Source organism: Ceratotherium simum, chromosome 3 (assembly GCF_057802395.1).
Source record: "Ceratotherium simum simum isolate JZ-2026a chromosome 3, ASM5780239v1, whole genome shotgun sequence".
Lineage (NCBI taxonomy): Eukaryota > Metazoa > Chordata > Mammalia > Perissodactyla > Rhinocerotidae > Ceratotherium > Ceratotherium simum.
Window position 1 is genome coordinate 54,334,628 of NC_141902.1, and position 27,872 is coordinate 54,362,499.

General features: G+C 35.4%; 1 long non-coding RNA gene across 2 annotated transcripts in view; it reads right to left on the bottom strand.

The window, feature by feature from the left end:
- Window positions 1-27,872, bottom strand: part of LOC147917571 (uncharacterized) — a 75,525-nt gene that overhangs the window by 28,815 nt on the left and 18,838 nt on the right. For both annotated transcript variants that reach the window (XR_015550936.1, XR_015550935.1), the window contains exon 3: window positions 10,289-10,364. This is a non-coding gene — a long non-coding RNA (uncharacterized LOC147917571). The remainder of the gene's footprint in view (window positions 1-10,288; window positions 10,365-27,872) is intronic.

Here is a 27,872-nt window from a genome sequence, read left to right on the forward strand (position 1 = left end):
GTAAAACCTAAAATTATAAAACTTCCAGAAGAAACATATGACCTTAGGTTAGGATAAAGATTTCTTAGAACACAAAAAAGCACAAACCATAGAAGGAAAAAAATCAGTAAATTAGACTTTATCAAAATTAAAAACTTTTGCTCTTCTAAAGACTCAGTTATAAAAATGAAACGACAAGCTACAGACTGGGAAAAATATTTGCAAGACAAACATCTGATAAGGGACTTATATCCAGAATACATAAACAGCTCATAACTCAATAATAAGAAAACAAATGAGTCAATTTTAAAAATAGGCAAAAATTTGAACAGATGCTTTACCAAAGAAGAGATGTGATGGCAAATAAAAACATAAATCATTAGAAAATACAAATTAAAAACCCAATGAGATACCACTACATACATACAAGAATGGCCAAGCATTAACAAGTCTGAAAATATGACGAGTTGGTGATGAGATGGAGCAGCTCCAACTCTCTTACATTACTGGTGGGAATGCAAAATGGGACAGTCACTTTGGACACCAGTTGGTAGTTTCTTATAAAGTTAAACACACATTACTATGCAGCAATCCCACTAGGTATTTGTCCAAGAGAACTGCAAACATATATCCACGCAAAAACCTATATGTTATTTAGAGCAGCTTTATACATAATTGCCACAAACTGGAAACACCCCAAATATCTTTTAAAGGGTGAATGGATAAGTAAGTTGTGGTATATCTATACAATAGAATAGTATTCAGCAATGAAAAGGAATGAACTGATGCATGCAACAACATAAATGAATCTCAGAAATACTGCTGACTGAAAGATGCTAGACACAAAAGATTTCATACTGTATGATTCTACTTATATAATAATCTTGAAAAGGCAAAACTATAGAGACAGAAATCAGATCAGAGATTGCCAGAGATTGGGAGTCCTGAGAGAGGACTGATTAGAAAGGCATACAAGGGAAAATTTGGAGATGAGAGAAATATTCTATATCTTGAATTTGATAATGGGTAATAGGACTATATACATTTATGAAAACTTATTGAACTGTACAACTCAAAAGGGTGAATTTTACTGCATGTAAATTATACTTCAATAAAACTGATTTTAAAAATAGGGCATAAATTCATACTTGCTTTGGTTCATATTACATTTTGTCTAACATATCCACATGAATGATCATTCTACAGTTTAGTGGTATTAAGCATTTTATATACAACTTTGATTTTAACGTGGAGGGTTCAGCTTGGTGGATTCTTGCTGTTAAAAACTGTTTGACATATGGTCACACAGGCAGTGAAATTTCCCCACGTAAAGTGGTAAAACACACTGGTGTTATGAGAATTCTTAATTGAAGGAAATGGCCAACTTAAAAAACCACAAAGAAACAGAAAGTGCCAGATGTTGTGGTTTTGCCTTCCTGGTCTGAAACTTCTCAGTCCTGGCTCCCATCCAGGGAACTTTGAGTACTTAAACTAGACTAGCAGTTAGAAAGCCCTTCCAATTGGGGAGGTAAAAATTGCACTTTGTAACTCCTGGCTTACATATTGCTCGGCTGTTTCAACAAACGTGCTCCCCCCAGTTCATTTACTGCCTCTGGCGTTATCTCCATTTCCTTCTCTTTTCTCTCACACTGGCATGTTCATTGGAAAAGCCAACATTTCCATAAGTGTATAACTATAGGAAAATATTATGAGCAATTATATGGAAGCAGTTAAAAATCTGAAGGAAATGGATATTTTCTAGAAATATAAATAACTAAAATTGATTTATATTACTAAACATCATAGAACTGTACACTTAAAAAATTGCACATCACTAAAAATAATTGAATTTTGCGACCTCACAAATTACACCTCAATAAAGCTGTTTAAAAAAAGTTTGCAAAAGAAACTGATTTACAAAACAGGACAAAAATTGAATAGATGAGTTATCATAGAAGACATTGTAAAAATGATTGAAAACTTGTCATTTTTAAAAGAACCAGAACTAGAGTTTCACAGCTGAGTTGTCTCATCTTTAAGGAACAGATAATTCCTTTATAATTCAAAATATTACAGACCATGATAAAAAGTTAGAAAGTACCCCAATTCATTTTATAATTCCAACACAATCTTAATACTAAAACCTGAAAAAAATGAAATAAAAATAGAAAACTATAGCCCGATCTCATTCAGGAATTTAAATGCAAAATTTTAAGTCAAGTATTAGCAAAGAGAATCTAGCAGCATATAAAAACAACAATGCTCTATGACTAAGTAGGGTTTACTCCAGAAATTTACTCCAGGATTAGGAAGTCTTGCAACATAATTCACAACATCAAAAAGTTACAGGAGAAAAATAATATAATCATATTATTAGCTGCTAAAAAGGCTTTGTTTTTCTCTGAAACAGCTGCACTCCTCAGATGTTGGTGCTTTTGGCCCATGAACTCATCATCCCTGGGTATCAGCCACTCTGTCAGGTGAGGCTAACCTGGGAAGGTCAGAAGGTCTCATCACAGTGTCAGACCACAGGGCTTCAGGAGGCGGGGGATTGGTTTTTCCTCGCCTTCAGGGAAAGTTTCTCAAAGTGACACTTCTGGCAAACATTGTTGCGAATGGGTGTGGCCTGTAAATTCAGAAGACTCCGGTTTGGGGATGAAGCTGTCGTAAAGAAGACAAAACTGGAGGGAAAACTCAGCCAGCAGCCAGAGGAAAATCCATTTGTGGCTTTTTGCCCACCTTGGTCTGCTCCTCTGGGAATGGAGAAGCCGTTTGTACGCCCTGGTTAGGTTCCCGTCTGCTCCAGAGTGATATGCTTCGTCTGCTTGACTAACTTCTTTGAAAGATATACAGGGCAGCATTAACTGCACATCGACACAGGTGGAATGTAGAGCTTTAGCATGAAGGTAGGAATTCTTCCCTGATATTTTGGTTATGTAATACGGTCGATTTTTTCCTTCCATAAGAAGTCACCTCTTGGCTTATAATGGAAATTAATGGAAAAGAGCATTCAATAGGCAAAGTTTTGTTTTACACCCAATTTTAAAGCAGTGTACCAAATAGAAACATTTGCCAAATAGGAGAACAGATGTTGCACGTTTTTAAAAAATGGGTTGCAGGCTCAAATATGAATTAAAAATCCTGAGTTGTAAATAAAACACATTTCTTAACTGGTGGAGCTGAACTTGAATTGCTGAAGTGCACTGCGAGTCCCCCAAGGGGGGTATCCTATGCCCCAAACATGATGAACGTCAGCTAGCTTACCCTCCCTCCCTCTCTCCTTCTTTCCCTCCCTCCTTCCATCCTTTCCTCCCTCCTTCCTTCTTTCCCTCCTTCCTTCCTAGCAGAGTCTCAAAGAACTAGTATTTTTCAGAACAACTTTGGAAAACACTAAACGCGCAAAGTGGAAGCTCATGCAAAATCAGAAATAATAACAAAAGCAGTCTTGATCTAGAGTCATCTAGACTTTGTTTGCCTTTTGTATGCTGTTTAAGGCGTTAAAAGCTCAATTAAAACAAACCATTTTTTCTCACGGTGATGTGAGGAGTCCTGTTTTCCAAAAACAGCTGTGTTCCTTCCACCTCGGGAGGTAAATCTGAAATGAAAGACAGGCCTGGGCAGCTCAGAGAAGCGCAGGCGGCAGCCCCTGCGATGGATTTGTTCCCCATCTCTGGGTGAGAGCAGCGAGCATCGACGAGATCAAGTCATCACTGCCCTAAATCCCCAATCATGTCGGCCGGCCTCCACTCCATAAACCAGTGGGGCAGCCGGCCATGCGAGAGCCTAAAGGTTAAGCACATACCATTGACCTCGGAGAAACGAGTTCTCACATCATTAAATACAACGTGCTCTCCGGCTTTGCCTGATCACACCGAAAAGTGCCCTGGGAGCATCATTTAAGGCTGAGATGTTCCACCTACATTTGTGTGACACAAAATCAATATCTTTCCTCTGCCATTGTTTGCCTGGATTATGTTTAACTGCTAAATGGCTTTTAAGACACCAATCAGATTTAACATCTTGCATTTTACATAAGCAGGTGTGTAAACAAGAAAAATACAAATATCTCTTTGTTTTCTTTCCCTCTAGGTTGTCAGATTGAGAAGATGAAACAGCTTATTTGGGGTATGTTTCTATGTCGATATACAGATACACAATTTATAATCTTGATAATAGAAGTGTTTTTCCCTTGATCTAAAAGACTTTCCTGACAACAGGGCTTTTAGAGAACACTGAAAGAATAGATTATTCAATAAATAGCATGCCCTGGCTATCCATTTGGGGGAAAATATTAAATCCTAAGTTACACACATATAAAAATAAATTTCCAGATGGATTAACTTTTTAAACACAAGAAGTAGGAGCATTTGACAAATACTAGCAAAAAAATTTTTAATAAAGTCATAAAGGAAAGGATTAATATATTTGACTATGTAAAATTTCTGAATGGCAAAAAATAATTAAATAAAGTAAACTTTACCTAACCTTCACTTGATACTCACTCTGTGACAGGAACTAAGCTAAGTCTTCATGTATATTGACTCCTTTCTTCCCAATAGTACTGTAAGATAGCTGATTGTACTAGTTAAAGTTTTCCAGAGAAACAAAACCAATAGAGTGTGTGTATATATAATAAAGGAATTTATTATAAGAAATTGGCTCAAGTGATTTTGGAGACTAAGAAGTCCCAAGATCTGTAGTCAGCAAGCTGGAGACCCAAGAGAGCCAACATGTAGTTGCAGTCCTAGTCTGAAGGCCTAAAAACCAGGAGAGCCAATGGTGGATGTTCCAGTCCAAAAGATAGCAGGCTCAAGATCCGAGATGAGCTGATGTTCCAGCTCCAGTGTGAAGGCCGGAAAAGACCAATGTTTCAGCTCAGCAGTCAGGTAGGGAGGGTTCCCTCTTACTCAACCTTTTTGTTCTAGTCAAGTCTTTAATTGATTGGATGAGGCCCACCTACCTTGGGGGGGGGGCAATCTGCTTTACTCAATCTACCCATCCAAAGGATAATTGCCTCCAGCAACACTCTCACAAACACACCTAGAATAATATTTGACCAAATTTCTGGATACCCTATGGCCCGGTGAAATTGACACATAAAACTAACCATCACACTGGTATTGCCCCTTTTTAGTGTGTGAGGTAACTAAGGCTTAGATTGTGTACCAGAATCACACAGCTAGCATAGTAGAGTCAAACCTTGTAACCAGGTCTATCTGAAACCAAAAGGGAACGACAAACTAGGGGAAATGTTTGCAAAATACAAGACAAAGAAACAATACTGGTAGCAATAATGAGGTCTTCTACGAATCAATAAAAATGATGAGTACCCCTATATCAGAATTGACAAACAAAACTAAACATACAGACAAAACAGACAATGGCAGAGGAAATGGCTATTAATAAAAATAAATATGCTCAATTTCATTAATGATAAAAGAAATGCAAATCAAAGCAATGAGGAATCATTACAGATACCATATCTGTATCTGATACCATATCAGATTTAAAGATTGTGTGGAATGATCCCATCCAGTGTGTGCTAGGAGTAAGGAAAGTGACACATTAATACGCACTTAGTAGGGAGTACATCTGTACAAACTTTTAGGAAGGTCAATTTAGAGGAACCTATCAAAAATTTAAATATATCTTCTTTTTGACACAGCAATCTCTTCTAGGTATTTCTCTTATGGAAATAGATATGTGTGCAGATGTATTTACAAAAATGTTCATTGCAGTATTGTTAGTGAGAACAAAGCATTATAAACAACTTAAATACCCATCAAATAGGAGGTAGGTTAAATTATGGGACGTTCATATGATGAAATTCTATGCAACTATTAAAAGAATAAAATAGAGGGAAAATGTGCTCAATACAATTTGAGTGGAGAAAACCACATGCATAGTATGAGCTTGTTTTTATATAAATATATAAAGTTCATAGGAACGTTTTTACTAAAGGATATAGGTAATTGTTGCGGAAGGGGGCAGATAGAGTCAGGCTCTGAGCCATTACTTTAACAATTTTATTTCCTTGTACACAGTCAGGTTTACCAAGAAGTTAATGAAGTCTAAACTTCAAGGCCTCTCACTTGTATAAATCTTTCCCAAGGGCTTGGGAGGTGCTTAGCAATGTGTTCATATAGTCACATGTTTTTGCAAATTTGAAAAATTAAGATAATGCAACTTCAATCAGTTAAGACAACTGCCTATTTCAGTTGAGACCTCTGTCATGCTGCCTCTCGTGTTGGGTGCTTTAGAATTATTTTTCTACCAAAATCTTCTCCTAAAGCAAGGCTTTTAGTATGCTTTGACTTCCATCCAAATTTTCTCCCTCATATCTGTTTATTAGTACTGTCTGTTACGGGTCCTCAATCTCTTATTTGCAATTTTAAAATCCCAAAAAAAAGCTATGAACAGTTTTATCAGTACACTTTTGGTAGCAAAACTTGATCTGATTGGAGCTCATTTAATGGGAAAACCTGACTTGAACTGACAGGAGACTATTAAGGATTCCATTTATCCCATGTAGAGTGAACATTCATGTTTTGCTGCAGAAATAATTACGGCTTTGATTATGAGGTATTGCCCAGTCCCCAAGGAATTTTTAAGTAATAAATACTATATGAACTAAATTATCATTCTAAATTCGAAAATTCTCAATTCCTAAACATAACAGACCTCATAGGTTTTAGAAAAGAGATTGTGAGTCTTTATTTTAGTTTCATATTAAAAGATGCCTTTTAAAAATTTTACCCTTAATACTTAGCTTTCCAACATGTTTAATCAAACCTCAAGCTGATAAAGGGGATCTACAAAAAATCATACTGTTAACATCATACTTAATGGTGACAGGCTGACTTCTTTCCCTCTAAGATCAGAGAGAACTCAAGGATGTCTATTCTCACCACTTCAGTTCAACATTGTAGTGGCAGATTCTTCTCCATTCAAACCTTGAGATGATGGCAGCCATGGCCAACACCTTGATTTCAGCCTTGTGAGAGACCCTGAGCCAGAGGATGCAGCTAAGTCATATCCAGAATTTTGGCCCACAAAAACTGTGTGATGATAAATGTTGTTTTAAGCCATTTAAGTTTGAGGCTAATTTGTCATGCAGCATTAGACACGTAATAGTAGAACTACAAAATGTAAGGAGAATGAACAATTGAGTTTATCAAGGTCACAGGATACAAAGTCAATACAGAAAACTTAATTGTATTTCTATATATTAGCTATAAACAATTGGAAATTGAAATTTAAAAAAATATACCATTTATTTTGGCACCAACAAATTCATTAAACATTTAAAAGAGAAATTTAGCAAAATATGTGCCATACGTGTTTGTTGAAAACTATAGAACATTGCTGAAAGAAATTAAAGAAGACCAAAATAAAAGGAGAGATATACTATGTTCATGGATGGGAAAGCTCAGTATTGTTAAGATATCAGTCATCCCCAAACTGATCTATAGATTCAATGCAATTTCGAATAAAACCTGAGCAGGCAATTTTGTAGAAATCAACAAGCTTATTCTAAAATTTATATAGAAATTCAAAGGACCTAGAATAGCCAAATAATTATGAAAAAGAAGATCAAAGTTAAGGATTTACACTCTCTGATTTCAAAACTTACTATGATGATACATTAATTAAGATAGCATGGCACTGCCATAAGGATGGTTATGTAGCTCAATGGAACTAAATAGAGTTCATAGGTAGATCTAGATATATGGGGTAAATTGATTTTCAACAAAGATGCCAATATTATTTGATGTGGAAAAGACAGTCCCATCAAAAAATAGTGCTGGAACAATTGGATATCTACATGAAAAAAAAAAATCCTGAACCTCAATCCTAACCTCAAACAGTATACCATACATAGATCTGATAAAGGACTACTCTCCAGAATATATAAAGAACTCTTACAACTCAACAATAAGAATATAAATAGCCCAATTTAAAAAATGGTCAAAAGATTTGAACAGACGTTTCACCAAAGAAAATATGTGAAGAGCCATTAAATGCATAAAAATATTCTTAACATTATTAGTCATTAGGGAAATGCAAATTAAAACCACAAGACACCACCACACACTTGTTAGAACGGTTACAACCATCTCAAGTGTTGGTGAGCGTACGGAGCAACTAGAATTCTTATACATTGCTGAGGGGAATTAATATATACAGCTACATTATGAAAGTGTTTGGCATTTTCTTTTAAAGTTAAACATACATATATCATACAATCCAGCAAGAGAAATAAAAACATATGTCCACACAAAGACTTGCACACAAATGTTCATAACTGTTCCATTCATTAGAGCCAAAAATTTGTAAGCATCCTAAATGTCCATCAATAGGAAAATGGGCTACAAATTTGTGATATCTTTATCCTTTAAATGGAATACTACTCAGAAATAAAATGGTTAGAACCACTGATACACACAATAACATACATGAATCTCAAAAGCATTTTGCTGAGTGAAAGAAACCAATCACAAAAGAGCACATACTATATGATTCCATTTATATAAAATCCTAAAATAGAAAAAGCTAGCCTATAGTTACAGAAAACAGATGAGTAGTTGCTAGGGGTCAAGGTTGGGGGAGGAGGAGAATAGATCAAAAGAGAAAGAGGGAAATTTTTGTGATTATGAAAATGCTTAATATTCTTATTTTGGGTGATGATTGCACAAGTGAGTGTATTTGTCAAACGCCAAACTGTATACTTACTAGAGGTGTATTTTGTTTTACGTAAATGATAACTCAATGAAGTTTATTTTAAAAATAAACATCTGAAGAAAAAAACTAATTCAGGATTAAACAGCATATTGAACACAGCTGAAGAGAGAATTAGTGTACTGGAATATAGATCAGTGGGAATTACTCAGAATGCAACACAGAGACAAGGAGATGGAAAATATTAATAGAACTTTAGAGAAACGAAAGAGGAAAAGAAAAGATCTGACATATGTCTAACCAAAGTTGTATAAGGATAGAAATAAGAGAATGGAAAAGACACCATAGAGATAATGACAGAATTGTGCAGAATTGATGAAAGATATAAATCCATAGATACAAGAAGCATAGCTAATACCAAACAGATCAATAAGATTAAGTAAATCCTAGACATAGTGTGGTGAAACTGCTAAGCACTGAAGACAAAACAAAAAAGATTTTACAAGCAGCAAGAGAGAAAAGACAAAGCATCTCCACAGAATAACAATTAGATGAACAGCAACAGTGGAAACCAGGAGATGGTGAATTATTATGTCTTCAAAGAGATGAGCAAAAAATAAATGTCAGCCTATAATCATGTATCCAGCAAAGGTATCTTTCTAAGTTTTAAGACTATCCTCATCTTTTAAGAATGTGGTAAATTAAATATATTTTCTGGGGCCGGCCCCATGGCTTGGTGGTTAAGTGCGCGCGCTCCGATGCTGGTGGCCCGGGTTCGGATCCCGGGCGCACACCGAGGCACCACTTCTCCGTCCATCCTGAGGCCGAGTCCCACATACAGCAACTGGAAGGATGTGCAGCTATGACATACAACTATCTACTGGGGCTTTGGGGGGAAAAAAATAAATAAATAAAATCTTTAAAAAATATATATATATATATTTTCTGATTTTAAAGACAAAAACAGAAAGGGAGAGAGTTTATCATCAACAAACCTTCAATAAAGGAATTTCTAAAAGATTTTCTTTAGAAAGAAGGAAAATAATCTCAGAAGAAAGGTCTGAGATGCAAGAAGGAAAACAATCAAAGAAATTGGTAAAGTGTATAATTATTTATATAAAAATAATAATGTCTAATGGGATTAAAAGAGCATGTAAACTTCTGAGCAATAATATTATATCAGTTAAAAAGTAGTAATCTGATCAAGGTATTCTGTATTATTTTAGAAAGTCATTAAGATATTAATTAATTTTATAATTTAAGATGCATGATAAGATTTTGAGGACAACCAGTGAAAGAATAGAAGTAGCATAGATAACTTCCAAATTTGAGAGAGAAATCAATGAGATAAGAAAACAAATCAACTCAGTCAACCCAAAAAGCTGTGATAGTTAGAGGCTAAATCATTCAGGGCCTTATAGGCCTTGGTAAGGCTATGAATTTTGGTCCAAGGGTAGAATTCTGCTGGAGTTATGGAAGGTCCAAGATAAGTGTGAGATACATTTATTCCCATTGCCCAAGATACTTATTCTTTGATGGAAGGCACTTTCTATTTAGCTCAATGTTTCTCAGTGGTTGCTTATAGCTCAACAGGGCAAAGCTTTAAGCTTTAAACATCCAGTGCACTCACCTATGCTCTGGAAATCCAGTGACTCAGCTCCTCACTGCCACTCTGTAATCTTCAAAGTTCTGATAGCATATGCAGCCTGCAGGGTAATAAGTGTAGAGAAACACTTAAAAGCTGGAAAACCAACTCCTTATCAGGGCAATCAAGATCCTCCAAAATCTCAAAAAAGCTGTCCAAATACTTTTAAAATTATTCTTTCTTATCCACTGTATGCCTAAAGGGACCAGGCAGGTTACATAGATGTGTGAGGTAGGCAGTAAATAAACTTGAGTGTTTATGCCCCGCAAAGAATCCATCAACTCTTTGGCTCCAGTCCATTGCTGTCATGCAGAAACTTAGCTGTTGTCAGAGAACCAGATACTATCTCTGCCTGGAAACTAGCCAACTTTTCAGTTCCATGAAAATGCCTCAGTTTTCTTGACCCCATGTCTTTGCTCACATGATTGCTTCTTGTTTAATTATTAAAGACTATTTTTTTTAGCGCAGCTTTAGGTGCACAGCAAAATTGAGAGGAAGGTACAGAAATTTCCCATATATCCCCCACCCCCACACATGCATACCTCCCTCATTATCAACATCCACCACCAGAGTGGTACGTTTGTTACAACTGATGAACCTACAGTGACACATCATCACCCAAAGTGCATAGTTTACATTAGGATTCACTATTGGTGTACATTCTTTAAGTTTGGACAAATGTGTAATTGATGTGTATTCATTATTACGGTATCATACAGGGTATTTTCACTGCCCTAAAAATCCTTTATGCTCCACCTATTCATTCCTTCCTCCCCCTAAACTTTGGCAACTACTGATACATTTTACTGTCTCCAGAGTTTTGCCTTTTCCGGAATGATATATAGTTGGAATCATACAGTATGTAGCCTTTTCAGTTTGTCTTCTTTCACTTAGTAATATGCATTTAAGGTTCTTCCATATCTTTTCATGGCTTGATAGCTCATTTCTTTTTAGCACTGAATAACATTCCATTGTCTAGATGTACTACAGTTTATTTATCCATTCACCTACTGAAGGACATTTTGGTTGCTTCCAAGTTTCAGCAATTATGAATAAAGTTGCTATAAACATCCATGTGCAGGTTTTTGTGTGGACATATTTTCAACCCCTTTGGGTAAATACCATAGAGTATCATTGCTGGATTGTATTGTAAGAGTATGTTTAGTTTTTAAGAAACTGCCAAACAGTCTTCCAAAGTGGCTATACCACTTTGCATTCCCACCTGTAATGAATGAGAGTTCCTGTTCCTCCACATCCTCACCAGCATTTGGTGTTGTCAGTGCTCTGGATCTTGGCCATTCTAATAGATGTGTATCTTCTTTGATGAGGTGTCTTTTAAGGTCTTTGTTCATTTTTAAATTGGGTTGTTTATTTTCTTACTGTTGAGTTTTAAGAGCTCTTTGTACGTTTTAAATAACAGTCCTGTATCAGATACATCTTTTGAAAATATTTTCTTCCAGTCTGTGGCTTATATTTTCATTCTCTTGAAAGTATCTTTCACAGAGCAGAAATTTTTAATTTCAACGAAGTACAGTTTATCAATTTTTTCTTTCATAGATCATGCCTTTGGTGTCATATGTGAAAAGTCATCACCAAACCCAAGTCATCTAGATTTTCTCCCATGTTATCTTCTAAGAGTGTTATAATTTTACATTTTACATGTCAGTCTGTGATCCATTTTGACTTAATTTTTGTGAATGGTGTAAGGTCTGTATCTAGATTCTTTTTTTTTTGCATCTAATTTTGGATATCTAATTGTTCCAGCACCACTGTTGAAAAACTACCTTTTTTCCATTGTATTACCTTTGCTCCTTTGTCAAAGATCAGTTGACTATATTCATGTGGGTCTGTTTGTGGGCTCTCTATTATATTTCATATCTATTTGTCTATTCTTTCACCTGTACCACACTGCCTTAATTACTGTAACTTTATAGTAAGGCTTGATATCGGGTGTGTCAGTCCTCCAAGTGCTCTTCTCCTTAAATATTGTGTTGTCTATTCTGGATCTTTTGCCTGTCCATATAAACTTTAAAATCAGTTTCTCAATATCCACAAAATAATTTGCTGGGATTTTGATTGGGATTGTGTTGAATCTATAGATCAGGTTGGGAAGAACTGACATCTTAACAATATTGAGTCTTCCTATCTATGAACATGGAATAGCTCTCTATTTATATAGTTTGTCTTTGATTTCCTTCATCAGAGTTTTGTGATTTCCCTCATCTAGATCTTGTACATATTTTGTTAGAATTATATCTAAGTATTTCTTTTGGGTGAGGGATGCTAATGTAAATGGCCTTGTGTTTTTAATTTCAAATTCCATTTGTTCATTGCTGGCATATAGGAAAGAGATTGACTTTTGTGTATTAACCTTGTATCCTGCAACCTTGCTATAATCACTTATTAGTTTCAGGAGTTTTTTTTGTTTGTTTGTTGGTTTGTTTGTTTTGTTGATTCTTTCAGATTTTCTACATAGTCAATCATGTCATCTCTAAATAAAGATAGTCTTATTTCTTCCTTCCCAATCAGTATACCTCCTATTTCCTTTTGTTGTCTTATTGCATCAGCCAGGACTTCCTGTACAATGTTGAAAAGCAGTAGTGACAGGGGACATCCTTGCCTTCTTCCTGATCTTAGTAGGAAAACTCCTAGTTTCTCACCATTAAGTATGATGCTAGCTGTAGATTTTTTATAGATATTCTTTATCAAATTGAGGAAGTTCCCATCTATTCCTAGTTTACTGAGTTTTTATCGTCAGTGGATGTTGTATTTTGTCAAATACTTTTTCTTTGTCTATTGATATGATCATGTGATTTTTCTTCTTTAGCCTGTTGATATGATGGACTACATTAATTGGTTTTCAAATGTTGAACCAGCCTTGCTTACCTGGGATAAATCCCACTTGGTCCTGGTGTGCAATTCTTTTTATCAATTGTTGGATTTGATTTACTGATATTTTATTGAGGATTTTTACATTTATGTTCATTAGAAATATTGGTCTGTAGTTTTCTTTCTTTAATAATGTCTTTGTCTGGTTTTGATATTAGGGTAAGGCTGGCCTATGGCATGAATTAGGAAGTATTTCCTCTGCTTCTATCTTCTGAAAGAGGTTGCAGAAAATCGGGGAAATTTCTTCCTTAGATGTTTGATAGAATTCACCAGTGCACCCATCTGGGCCTGGTATTTTCTGTTTGGGAAAGTTATTAATTATAGATTCAATTTCTTTATTAGATATAGGCATATTTAGAGTGTCTATTTCTCCTTGTATGAGTTTTGGCAGATTGTGTCTTTCAAGGAACTGGTCCATTTCATCTAGGTTGTCAAATTTGTGGGCATAGAGTTGTTCATAGTATTCCTTTATTATCCTTTTAATATCCATGGGATCTGTAGTGATATCTCTTCTTTCATTTCTGATATTTTATTTCTGACATACTTTACTATATTCCTTTATTATCCTTTTAATGTCCATGGGATCTGTAGTGATATCTCTTCTTTCATTTCTGATATTTTCATTTCTGACATACTTTACTGTATTAGTAACAGTATGTCAGATTATATTAATACTAATATAGTAAAGTGTGTCCTCTCTCTGTTTTCTTAGTTAGCCTGGCTAGAGGCTTATCAATTTTATTGATCCTTTCAAAAAACCAGCTTCTGGTTTCATTGATTTTCTCTATTGATTTCCTGTTTTCAATTTCATTGATTTCTCCTCTACTATTTAACATTTTTTTCTTCTGCTTACTTGGGATTTAATTTGTTCTTTTTCTAGCTTTCTAAGGTGGAAGCTTAGGTGATTTATTTTAGATTTTTCTTCTTTTCCAATATATGCACTCAATGCTGTAAATTTTTCTCTGATCGTTGCTTTCACAGCATCTCACGAGTTTTGATAAGTTGTACTTTCATTTTCATTTAGTTCAAAATATTTTTAAACTTCTCTTGAGATTTTTTCTTTAAGCTATGTGTTATTTAGAAGCTTGTTGTTTAATCTCCATGTATTTTGGGATTTTCCAGTTATCTTTCTGTTATTGATTTCTAGTTTAATTCTGTAATAGTCTAAGGGCAGACTTGCTATGATTTGTATTCTTTTAAATTTGTTAAGTTGTGTTTTATGGCTCAGAATGTGTTCTTTCTTGATGAATGTTCCATGTGAGTGTGAAATGTGCTCTTGAAAAGAATTCTGCTGTTGGGGGATGAATTAGTCTATAGTTGTCAATTATATCCAGTTGATTGATAGTATTGTTGAGTTCAACTATGTCCTTAATTATTTTCTGCCTGCTGGATCTGTCCATGTCTGATAGAGGACTGTTGAAGTCTCCAACTATAATAGTAGAATTATCTATTTCTCCTTACATATAAGGAGTTTTTGCCTCACATATTTTGACACTCTATTGTTAGGTACATACATGTTAAAGATTGTTATGTCTTCTTGGAGAATTGACTACCCTCCTTTATCATTATGTAATGCCCCTCTTTATCCTTGATAACTTTCCTTGCTTTGACATCTGCTCTGTTTGAAATTAATAAAGCTACTCCTGCTTTCTTTTGATTAGTATCATCATGGTCTATCTTTCTCCATCCATTTACTTTTAATCTATAAATGTCTTATATTTAAAGTGGGTTTCTTATAGACAACATATAGTTGGGTCTTGTTTTTTGATCCACTCTGATTAGTAGCTACCATATTTATTACTGTTTTCTACTTGTTACCCTTATTCTTTGTTCCTATTTTTGTCTTCCACTCTTTTTCTGCCTTTTGTAGTGTTAGTTGAGCATTTTATACATATTTGCTTCTTCCTATCTTCTCTTTTCCTCATTGGCCCTCCATTATCTTCTGACAAAAACTTGTCCAACTTCCAAACCCACTGCCAAAGCCACGTACCTTTTGAGGCTATACCAGGTAGATATCATTTCTCCCACCTGAACTTCCCATGTTAGTTGTCGTGCTAAGTTGTATTACAGCTATTTATTATATACTAAATTCCCTACCAGGCTGAAGGTTCTTTGCAAGCAGGACTGGAAGTTTTTTCATCTTTGTATCACCTTTGGAACCTAGCTTAGAGCCATATATAGAGAAAATAAATATTTGTTCAACAAAACTGAAGTAGTAAATAGTGTGATACACATAAAAAGTCCCATGGTAGCTCAAAATGGAGAGATCAAGGTGGTTTGAAGTAGTCAGGGAAGGCTGGATGGGGCAGGGTTGGGGGAGGGGTCCTTGTAAAAGAAGGAACAGCTCCAAAAGAGGCATGGAAACATGAGGGGTATTAAAGCAGCCTCTCCTACCTCTTATCTCTAGGAGAATGGACAGGCAGAGAAAGTGCTCGTTAGTGACTGTGACCATTCTCAAGCGTCCAGGAAGCCCTCTGTAAGATGTGTCCTCTGGTTATATTTTTACTTCAGTCCAACTATATATAAATGATGAAATCTGGAATAAAATGTTCTTCCCAAAAGACCTCATTTTCTCTAGTTTCTGCCTTCAATATAAATCAAGTAATAATCTATGTGAAACTTGGAATATCATATATTTGTTCATTCTTTTATTTAATAAATATTTTATTAAGCAGTAATTATGGGCCAGAACTGTGCTAACGGCTGCAGACACAGCATTGGATAAAATGTGATTATCGACTTTCAAAAGGTTCACAACCTGATAGGGAAGATTAGCTGTCAGTAAGTTGGAAATTGCCCATTTCAATGTACTCTTTCTATGAGTAATCTTAGAGTTATTATATTTTGGAACAATTGGACACTGCATTCATCTGAGGCTGAACATGTCTCTCCCAAGGGCTCAGCTTGATGTAGTTAAGTGTAGAAATCACAAAAAGGTTCTTATCATATGGCTTTATAATAGTGCAGAATGAACCCAACTTATCTTTGTATAGTACTTCAATGAAAGGAAACAGATTAACGCAGGAAAAAGAAGAGAATTTTTAAAAGCATAGTTAAAATCTTCAGAGATTCAAAACATCAGAGCCATAAAACTATAACAGTCTACTATTTAAAAAGAACTATCCAGAGCATCTAGAAATTAAAAATATGAGAGCCAAAAGAAAAAGTAATTCAAACAGAAAAGATGAATATCAGTAATGACAAGACTAAAGTTCAATATACAAAGTCAAAAGATTGAGCAAAGGGATTTTTGCAGAATACAATGCAAAAATAACAAAGGGATAAAAAGTTTAAAGGAAATTAAGTGTCATAGATGATAGTTTGAGGTCCAAAATCTATCTAATAAGAGTTCTAAAAAGAGATAGAGAAGATGGAGGGAAACAAATAAAGAATACTACAGAGAATATTTCCTTGAAGTGAAGAAAGTTTTAAGTAGTTAGATAGAAAGGACATGCTAAATATTTTATAGAAATACAGGTGTGGGGGGACGCAGAATATATAGACAAATTCTGGAGAAGTTTGTAACATTTGAGAATAAAAGGAAAACCTTTTAAACTTCTAGTATGTGTAAGTGTGTTTGAGACCAGGGGAGACAAGATTACTTACTAAAGAATGGTAATTAAACTGGCATTGCACTTCTTATGTGTACCATGGAATACTAGAAAGCAATGGAAAAAATGTCTTATAAATACTGAGGGAAAAGAGGTTTGAACTAAAGTGCTATACCAATTAATAAATAATTCAAGTAGACTGAATAATGCCCCCCTCAAAAAAAAATATCCCTATGCTAATCCCTGGAACCTATGAATGTGTCCTTATATGGCAAAAAAAGGACTTTGCTGATGTGATTAGATTAAAGATCTTAAGATGAGATTATCCTGGATATACAGGTGGGACCTAAATGCAATTGCATGTATTCTTATAAGAGGGAGGCAGAGGGAGATTTGACAGAAAGAAGAGAAGGCAATATGACCATGGAGGCAAAGAGTGGAGTGATGTGGCCACGAGCGAAGGGATCAGCAGCCATCAGAAGTTGGAAGACGCAATGAGTAGATTCTCCACCAGAGCCTCTGGAGGGAGCACTGCCCTGCTGATACCCTGATTTCAGTCCAGTGATACTGATTTCAAACTTCTGGCCTAAAGAACCATGAGAGAATAAACTTCTGTTGTTTTAAACCACCAGTTTGTGATAATTTGTTAGAGCAGCCACAAGAGACTGATACACTGGAAATTTCAGGTGCAGTACACACAATTGAGCACCTTGTCTATGACAGCTCAGAGGTTACCAAAAAGACTAAAACAGTATTTCAAAGCCAGGCAAAAACATAAACATCCAAAGATTCAAAGCAACTTTTTTTGTTGTGTTTTTTGTGAGGAAGATCAGCCCTGAGCTAACCTCCATGCCAATCCTCCTCTTTTTGCTGACGAAGACTGGCCCTGGGCTAACATCTGTGCCCATCTTCCTCTACTTTATATGGGATGCAGCCACAGCATGGCCTGACAAGCGGGGCCCTGGAGTGTGCCTGGGATCCGAACCCCGGGCTGCCAGCAGTGGAGCGTGCGCACTTAACCATTATGCCACGGGCCCAGCCCCTCAAAGCAACTTAAAGTAAATCCAACATTAAATTATTACCATTAATAACCAGCAAAATTGGGGATAAATACAGATTTTAACCAACAGTCATTTATTCTTGATCTGAGAAATTCCTATTTTAATTAGCCTTCTCTGTCCCAGTATTTTAAATCCATGCCAACACCTAGGACAGAATTATTCCAAAAAACTCTTTTTGCGGAGCTCTTCACTGTTCCAGTCTTCGTGTTTAGGGAAGTAGTGTGGCAAATACCACAATAGCAATTAAGATCGTAAATGTATTACCAGTATATTCGACTACCCACTCTCCTGATACATTTAGAATTTTCCTTCCTTTATATAAATCCAATACAGCAGTCGCCTCTACCATTGCTCTTTAAGGCACACACATATATTGGAACTCACAATAAACGCTCCTTGAGAAAAAGGCATCATGGATTACACAGCAATGGAGATTTACTACAGGTGGCCCCACTGTATATAATGCTGTAAATCAACCAAGTCATCATGTCATAGCTCTCCACTGTACTTGTAATAGGCTGTTCTCCATATTAACAAATGCCTCTTTACTTTAATTAATTAATTCAATATATTATGGGAGCCAGAAGACAAGTGATAAGTTTTAAGTGAATGTTAAGCATGTCCCCAGCATTGCACTATGCACTATAATACATACAAAAATAGTAGAAAAAATGGCTCCTGCCTAGAGGAAACTTGCCATCTTCTTGGGGAGAGAAAACTCCAAACAGCAACTGGAAAAGTATGTTTCAGAATACCTGATTAAGTGCCAAAACCACTCTGCTGCTTCATTTTACTTCTTTCTCTACAAATGGATGTAGCTAGATTACAAGGACTCCATCCGACCTTTCTGTGAATGTAAAAGCTCCTTAACTGACTTTATTCATTTTTCAACTTGATGCCAATTTATTAATTCATGTAATGAAAAATATACCTGTCATGCATACTGACTAAGACATGATTAGGACACTCCCATTTGTTCATCTGCCCTATACTCTACTTGGAGATAGGGCTACTTGGAAAGCCAAGTTGTAATTGAAAGCTTGCTTGAGGAGCATGGACTCAGTGCCAGGCGAGTTATGTGGATGTTAATGGTGTCAACCATGACAGTCCTTCCAGACAACTCTCTGTGGATGGCTCACATGACCTTATACAGTCAAAGATAATCACCTTTCGTGAAGTGGCACCTGCTACCCCAGCTTGAATGAGTATATCTAAATCAGTAAGACTTTGTCCTCTCAAGCTTTGTTGTAACTCTGCTAACCACGTATTAGCATTCTAGGTAAGGCAGGTGCTCTCAGGAGCTGACCTAGGAATCAAGCATCTCATATAGAGCAATCTTAAGACACAGGCCTGGAAAGAAGAAAGTTTACTTATAACGATACCAGCCAGAAACCATTTTTTCTAGAAGCCTTTCCATTCCAGGTCTAAGCTACCTTCATAACTGCTTGTTAGCAGGACAATTTAGCCTGCATGGTAGAGAGCAGCGCATGTTCCTCTAGATCATGGCATTATTTATTATCTGCCTCACTCACATCTGTGAGATGTGGAAACTCACCAATGGTTTATAAGACCATCGGTTTTAAATAACACCATCCATCACAAAATAGAAAGGAGTGATCAACATTCCTTCAACTGCAATGCATTATATAAGGGTCAGCAAGTGGGAGTCACAGTTGGCAACACAATTGCTGGCCTCGGGTAGCAAATCCATCCTTCCAGCTGTTCTTATCCATATGGGTTCAATGAACCACAGAGCGAGAGTATAGCCTGTTCTCATTGGGAGTATCTGCTGTAACTCTTCCACCCAAACTCCATCATAGAACAACTGTAAGGTAAGCTGACGACCATTTATCTAAACTTCATCTGGTAGCCAACTGCTGACAAAGAGGAAGATATCCACATTAATGAGCAGACAGATGTAATGAGGGAAATTAAGATGTTCTTATCTTGAAGAAACCAAAGATTTAAAATGTAGGAAAAAATTAAAATAATTTGGTCATTAAGTCAAAGCCTGATAGAAAGCCACGAGTGCTATTTTCCCTGCTAAGCAAATTCCAGTTCTGTCCCCAGTAGTCCTAACACTCAATTTCTTACAACGTATAGCTATTAGGATAATATTCCTCAACCTTTTAGTTATCAAAATCAAGATTCTCACTTCAATTTCTAGGGCCTAGATGTGGATTTCAAAATAGTAAGTGGTGCCTTTTCTTCTCGCATTTTGGTTCCCAATTTTAACTTTGCTCCAGACCAGCAAAAAAAAAAAGTTTCACCCCAAGAATTTCTCATTGATATTTGACATATAGCCTACATAAAAACTTAAAATATAAGACAGTGTATAAGAAGACCTGGCATACTCCATTAACATCTCTGACGTTTGTTTTCTTCACTTGTAAAATGGGATCGGGATAATTGTACTCCCTTTAACACATGGTTCCCAACCAGGGGTGATTTCCACTTTCCCTGGGACATGTGGCAACATCTGGAGGCATTTTTAGTTGTCACGGTTTGAGGGAGGGGAGTGCTGATGGTGTCTAGTGCGTAGAGGTGAAGGGTGCTACTAAAAGTTCTGCAATGCACAAGACAGCCCCCGACAAAGAACTGTCCAGCTCAAATGTCAATAGTGCCAAGGATGAGAAACTCTGCCTTAATATCATGGAGTTATAGGGATCGAAGCAGATGCTTAGTGAAATATTTTATGAGTGGTAATAATAATAATAAATCTTAATTTGTAGCTAGTCTTTATTTCACAACACAAATTAAACTCTCATTGACGAATCATAAAATAAGTATGAAAGACCAATGATAGCTAAAGGAAAAATATCATCATTGAAAAGTGTAAGCCTAGAATTGTGGTGATGCACAGGCTGCCCTAATCACATCACACTTGGACATTGGCTTGGGTCATCAAGATCACTTGCTCTCTCTACCCTGAACTCGGGTGGATCATCTGCTGGCTCTTGGCATGAGACCATCTGGGAAGCTGGTGGATGAGCTCTGAAGAAAGGTCCACTGGGCTGATTTGTCTCTACTGGGCTGGGCAAGTAGAGTCTAAAATAAGGCCAGCTGCTCGATCTTGAGTTGTCAGGTGCTCCAAGAAGGAGTTTCTTAGGATGAAAGGATGCTGGTGATGCGTCACTGGTAAAGTCATACTGGGTTCGTCAGAGTAACTAGGCAGAGTAACTGGCAGAGATGGACATGTAAGTGGGAGACAGAAAGCACAAAATTGGCATTATCCCTAAAGCATCCTCCTTTGGTGGTGGGTCACACCATGGCTTGTTTATTCTCAGCCTCATTCCTTGCCTTTCTCTGCTCTGTTGGGGGGTAGGGGGGAGGAGAGGTAGTACAGGCAGCTTTCCCTATGCTCCCATATCAGCCGGTATTCTGCAGGGTTTTCTAATGAGAAATTGGAGAGCAGAAGGAAGGGAAAAGACAGAGTATTTCAGGTCCTCTGTGGTTTCAGGTTCTATCGGGTGGTCCCAGGCACTGAGCTGTGGTGACTCCACTTCCTCCTTCTGTCTCTCCAGTCTAGGGGTGTCACTTCCTGATGCTGCTAACTTTTGGGTTGCCTTCCCATCCTCTTTTTATCTTCTCAGCTCTTCTGGCACCTGTGTAACCAGTTCCCTTCACTAAACTCCCTCTGATTTAAATAGAGTGGCTCCTTTTTCCTGGTTGGACCTTAAGTGATATGTTTCAGGGTAGAAAGTGGGGCAAAACAGTGTGACACCTGGAGCCCAGTTATGCAGTTATAACAAGGGCACAGCAACAGAAGGATGCAGACGCAGCCGATATTCACCTGCCCAACAAATACTAGTTGAGTACCCACTATTTGTTGGAAATTGTGCTGGGTATAGGAACTTGATATGAACAAAAACGCGTACCACTTCCAACCTCCAACAAATAATAACATAAATAACTAAAATTATTATGTAATACTGAATTGTTCTAACTATGATTTCTTTTTAAAATTCAAGAATTCTGGTAACTCAAACACAGGAAAACAGCACAAGTTCTTCCATCAAAATAAGAGGTGAGCTGAGGTTCAGCCTAATAATATATTGGAGAAAGAAGTTATAACTCTCCAAGTTTATCATTTCTAATATGAATATCATTAAGCTGCTTTTCCAAATCCCAAAATAATAGCCAATCCAGCTACCTTCTGCTTCTTAGAGTGATGCTTGGGGAGCAATATATTTTTTAAAAGATTCTTTGCCAGTTTAAGGTCATATTTCAGAGCCAAGAAAAATTAATAGGCCTTGGATTAGAGGTTTCCTGAATGACCAAGTGATCTTGTTAGCCAACCAGCTACATAAGAATATTTATGTAAAGAAAGAGAAAGCAATTTTAAGACTGGTCTAATGATTTAAGACATGAAATACATTCATTCTGGGAGCTGTTTGAAGGATATAGTGCAACATAAATATAACTAAAAAACTAAATTGTTGAGCCAACTGAAGAGACAGAATCAAATTCTACTCGTATACATTTGCATGGCTCCTCTTGAAATCAACAGGAACTACACGTACATCTAAGGGCATTATATTTATATATTTTACCCATTTCTGATTTGGAATAATTTTTTTGTATGATAATAATAGAATAGAATAGAACAGAAGTTTATAGTTTAGTCACTCTTTTTATCTAAGTTTGTTCCCGTCTGTTTCACTAAATCCACAGTGGTCTCATTAAAGTTTAATTGCTGCTTAAAAAGGGAAATTGAGGCACTCGTAAAGTAGGTTGTCCCCAAATTGTCTTATAAATCAGTGGCTGATTACAAAATCCAAATTTTAAATTCTACACCATACTACCCTTTCTGAAGATGCAAGAATGATCAAATTTCTTCTGTGTAATAACACCTTTGGGCTTAATCAGCACAAGACCTCTTCATTAAGACTCCTTTTCTAGATATATACACAAAATAAAATTCTTAGGAAAATAAAACCTTAGTGTGGCATAGGTTTTGTTAAAAATGTAACTTCTTTAAACAGAAATAGTTAACATCAGTAGCTGGTTAGCAGTTGAATAATTACATTAGATATATTCACCTCAGAGAAGACTGTAAACAAAGAGATATTAAGTAATTTTTTCACAAGTACCCTGCTGTGATACCAGCTGATCAGGTTTAATAGCAACCAGCATTTCTACTAATTTTGCAAGATATGCTGGGGGATAATTTCATCTGCTAGAGTGAGTGTAAGTAATCTGTTCTGCAGTGAGTTTACAATGACACTATGTAGCATAACCACCAGTGATCAACTAGGAAATGTAATTTTTAGAACTGTAGTATTTGCAAATTAAAGGATTAATGTTAACTTCAGTCAATACAGAAAATACACTTGATTAGCAGAATGCATTAATATCAAATCAGCTTTGCAGACATGTTCCCTGCTATATCCCAAGATGTCTCTCTGTCTCACTCTCTTTCTAAAGAGAACCCCAAAGGAAAACACTTTTCATTCTAATTATATTATTTTAATATTCAGCTTGTAAACAATGCAATGTTTTTGCATGAAGGTAAAAATTCAGGTTGCCTTTTAAATAAATCCCCAAGGAACTGGGGAATTAGAAATCTGGTTTATTTTTTAATTGATAACAAAGAACACCAGAGAAACCACAGGCATCATGACATCATGATTTCCTTTTTATCATTAAGTATACAATTATATAAAGGGAGAAGACTCTGCACTTATTCTTCTAAGTAATATACTAAACCTGAAATGCATTTTCATAATGCATAAATATACTATAAACAAAATGAAAATAAAAATCTATGAATTTTTAAAAGTTTAGCCCTTTGTATAGATATTCAATTATATTATTTTGATTATTTAGAAGCAAAAATGGGGCCATAAAGACATGAGTATTTCAGTAGCCCAAAACATGGTAGCAACCAGAAAAATTCAAAGTTTTTTTTCAGTATTATAAGGAATCTAATCATCCCTTCCTATAGGTGCTTTGCAGTTTCATAATCATGGTCATAATCTCTACTGAAGATACCATGCTTAATTATCAGGATATAAAAAATACAACACAATAGAGGAATTACCTACTTATTACCAAGTTATGATGTCTCCAAATGTATCTGTCTTTAAAGGTAAAAATAATATGACAATAAGATATGATAGGTATTTTATGAAAGTTTATTTCTATTTGGGAATAATGAAATATATAAGGAAAAGTTTTTCTCTCTCACAAAAGAAAATTAAAGTAATTATTTTTGCAAAGTACTTAATACATGAGAGGAAGGAAATATTTGAACACATTTAATTTAATATATTTCTAATTCCTCAAACTCCTGCCTCTTAAGTTAATCTCCAGAAGCTCTGCCAAACACAGAAACTCAATTTATTACAAAGGATTAGGCTAATTTCAGAAAAGAAAATCACAAATGTTTACAACCTGTTCAGAGAGAGCTTAAAAGAATAGAATTTTATTCCTAAGAGGTACTGAGTGTTCTCTATTGAAGTGAGAAGTGCACATTCTGATACCAGCCATATATAGATATTTCTTATTCTCATTGTGTGCTAAATTTTTATACTGATAAAGGACTCATCCACACTTTATGTGAAGTCACTGATAGTTTATCATTTTTTATTTTTAAGTGATCAAATTCTGAGAATGCCATATAAATTGTCACTTGTGCAATTCTTAAAGCCCAACTGGTAACTAGGAGGAAAAAATAATAATTTAATAAGAGCTTAAGTGAACAGGACGGTAGTGCATTTTCTAGTAAAGATAATATCAAGTCTCCCAATACTATATATTTCCTTACAATAGCTTAGTGTGGATAAAGCCTGATTTTTAAAACATGATTTGTATTGGAAAAAAGGAGACCCTGTAAGAAAAATAAAGCACTGATATTCTTCGTGTTAGTCCAAGAATGTTGAAATTGGAGACTTTCAGTTTGTCTTAAACTTAAAGAGACTGTGACATTTCCAAATGGAGAAGAACAAACCTTTTAATTAACTTCCTAAAAAAGGGGATATTCTACTCAGTAAAACTCTTTCACAATAAATTTTATTCATAGACAGACTTCTGTTTTGCCCATGAAAAATTAACTGCCATGGGAATTGCCTTCCCACTCTAAATAGATATCCATGCAAAATACATTTAAAAACTGTTTCAGGAAGAGGAGGACTGTGGTCTCTGAGCAATGGAAAACAAATGAGGGACACCCTATGATTATCCCAGCTCACTGCCTGGAGTTAGTTTCTAGGCCACAGCACAAAGAGAAAGAATCTAAAAAAAGTCCAGCAGTGTCACTGGCTAAGATGACAGAAACTGAATTTTGGGAAGGATTAGGTATCTAGACTTTGCAGGCTACATTACTGGAGATCTGAAGAGGAGTTCCTGGAGTCCTTAGATGACTATAGATCTATCCATAAGGTCAGGGAAAGAACTACTGGAAAGCAGTAAGCAGAACAATTACTGGGGCTCATACACAGTTAGGCATAGTTTCCTTTTCCACCAAGCAGAGTGGAGAGACACTGTAACACATAGGGCATCAAGCAGAGTTCTCTGAAGGATCATACCTTAGTAGTGGGACTAAAATAACCCTAGAGCAAAGGCTGCTCTGAGCCAGCCATAAAAAAGCTTAAAATCAAGACTCAGAAGGATCAAACTGATTCAAATAATTTTGTCTGACATTGTTTTAAGTGTCTTTCAGCAATCAACAACTTAAAATTCACAATGACCAGCATTTGATCAAAATTACCTGGCATGCAAAACATATGACCCACAATCAGCAGAAAAATCCTTCAATAAAAACAGATCCTGGAAGGACAGAGATGCTTAATTAGCATATACAGGCTAAAAAAGACCCAAATGAAACTTTTGGACATGAAAAACTTAATATCAGAAATAAAAATGTACTGGATGAGAGTAACAGAAGATTAGACATTGCAGAAGAAACAATCGGGAACTTGAAGACATAGGAATAAAATTTATCCAAAATGAGAGAGAGAGAGAGAGAAATGACTAATAAAAATCAGTGATCTGTGGGACAATATTAAGCAATCTAATATATATGAAGTTGGAGTTCCAGAAAAAAGAAGGAGGAGGAGCAAAAAATATTTTCAGAATAATGGTCAAAATTTTTCCAAATGTGATGAAAATATAAACTCGCAGATCCAAGGAGCTCAGAGAAGTCTAACCATAATAAATACACACAGAATAAAGCATGACACAGCACATGAGAATCAAATTACTGAAACCAGTGATGAAATCTTAAAAGCAACCAGAGAGAACACATGCAATCCATACAGAGGAACAAAATGAGAATTATCAGAGACTTTTCATAAGAAACCATGCAAATCAGAAGACAATGGAACAAAAATTTTAAAGTACTGAAAGGAAAAAACTTGATAATCTAGAATTCTATACCCAGTGAAAATATCATTCAAAATTTAAGTCAAAACAAATATTTTCCCAGACAAACAAAAGTTGAGAGAATTCATCACCAGCAGACCTGCACTACAAGAAATGTTAAGTGAAGTTCTTCAGGAAGAAGGAAAATGATTCCCAATGGAGATTTGGATCAACACAAAGGAATGAAGAGTAATGAGGCATATATTTAGGTAAATATAGGACATTTGTTTTCATTTTTAAATCTCTTTAAAGATAATTGGCTGTTTTAAACAAAAATAATAACAGTACATTGTAGGATTCAGAGCATATATAGAAGTAAAATGTATTATAACAATAGTACAAAAGATAAGAGGAGGAAAATAGAAGTAAATTGCTACAAGGTTTTTACAAATGAAGTAGTATAATATTATTTGACAGTAGGTTGTGATAAATTAAAATCATATATTTTAAACCCTAGAGCAACCACAAAAGAAAAAAAGAAGGAAAGAAAGAGAAAAACAGTATAGCTAGTAAGCTCATAATGGATATAAAAAGGAATCATAAAAATATTCAAAAAGAAGACAATAAAAGGGGTGAAAGAATAACAAACATATGGGACAAAAAAAAAAAAGCAAATAACAAGATAGTAGTTTTCTGTCCAACTACATATAGATAAGTGTAAATGGTCTAAATGCTCCAATTAAAAGGCAGTGTTTGTGAAATTAGATAAAAATGTAAGACCCAATTACATGCTGTCTACAAGAAATCCACTTTAAATATAAAAATACAAATAGCTTGAAAAGTAAAAGGATGAGAAAGATACGACAAGAACTCTAATCAAAATAAAGCTGAGTGGCTATATTAACATCAGATAACACAGACTTCAAAACAAAGAATAAACAAGAGATAAAGATGGACATTTCATAGATAAAGGGATTAATTGATCAAGAAAACATAATAATCCTAAATATTTATGGAAGTAAAACAGAAATTCAAAATACATAAAGCCAAAGACTAAAGTACTAAAAGAAGAAATAGACAAATCCACAATTTTAGTTGGAGACTTCAATATTCCTCTCTCAGTAATTGATAGAACAAGCAAATAGAAAACAACAGTAAGGATATAGAAGACTTGAACCACACTCTCTGCCAACTTGACCTAATTGACACTAATGGAACACTCCATCCAACAACAGAATAAACATTTTCTTCAAGTGTACTTGGAACATTCACCAGAATAAGCCATACACTGTGCCATTAAAGAGGCTTAGTAAATATAATAGGATTAAAATCATACAAAGTATGGTTTCTGACAACAATGGATTGAAACCAGAAATCAGTTTTTAAAAATCTGGAAATTTCCAAATAATTGAAAATGAAATAACACACTTATAAATAACACATGGATCACAGAAGAAATCACAAGGGAAGTTAAAAAAAATTTTTGAACTGAATGAAAATGAAAAGATATCAAAGGTTACAGATGAAGCAAAGCAATCTTTAAAAGTAAATTGACTGCATTAAATACCTATATTAGAAAACAAAGATCTCAATTCAATAATCTAAGCTTCCAGCTTCAATAAAAAAGAAAATATGTAAAAAGGGAATTAGACCTACTAGAAGCTGGAGTAAGGAAACCATGAGATCAGAGCAGAAATCAGTGAAATAAAAAACAGGAAAACAACAGCAATCAATGAAACCAAAAGCTGATTCTTTGAAAATAGC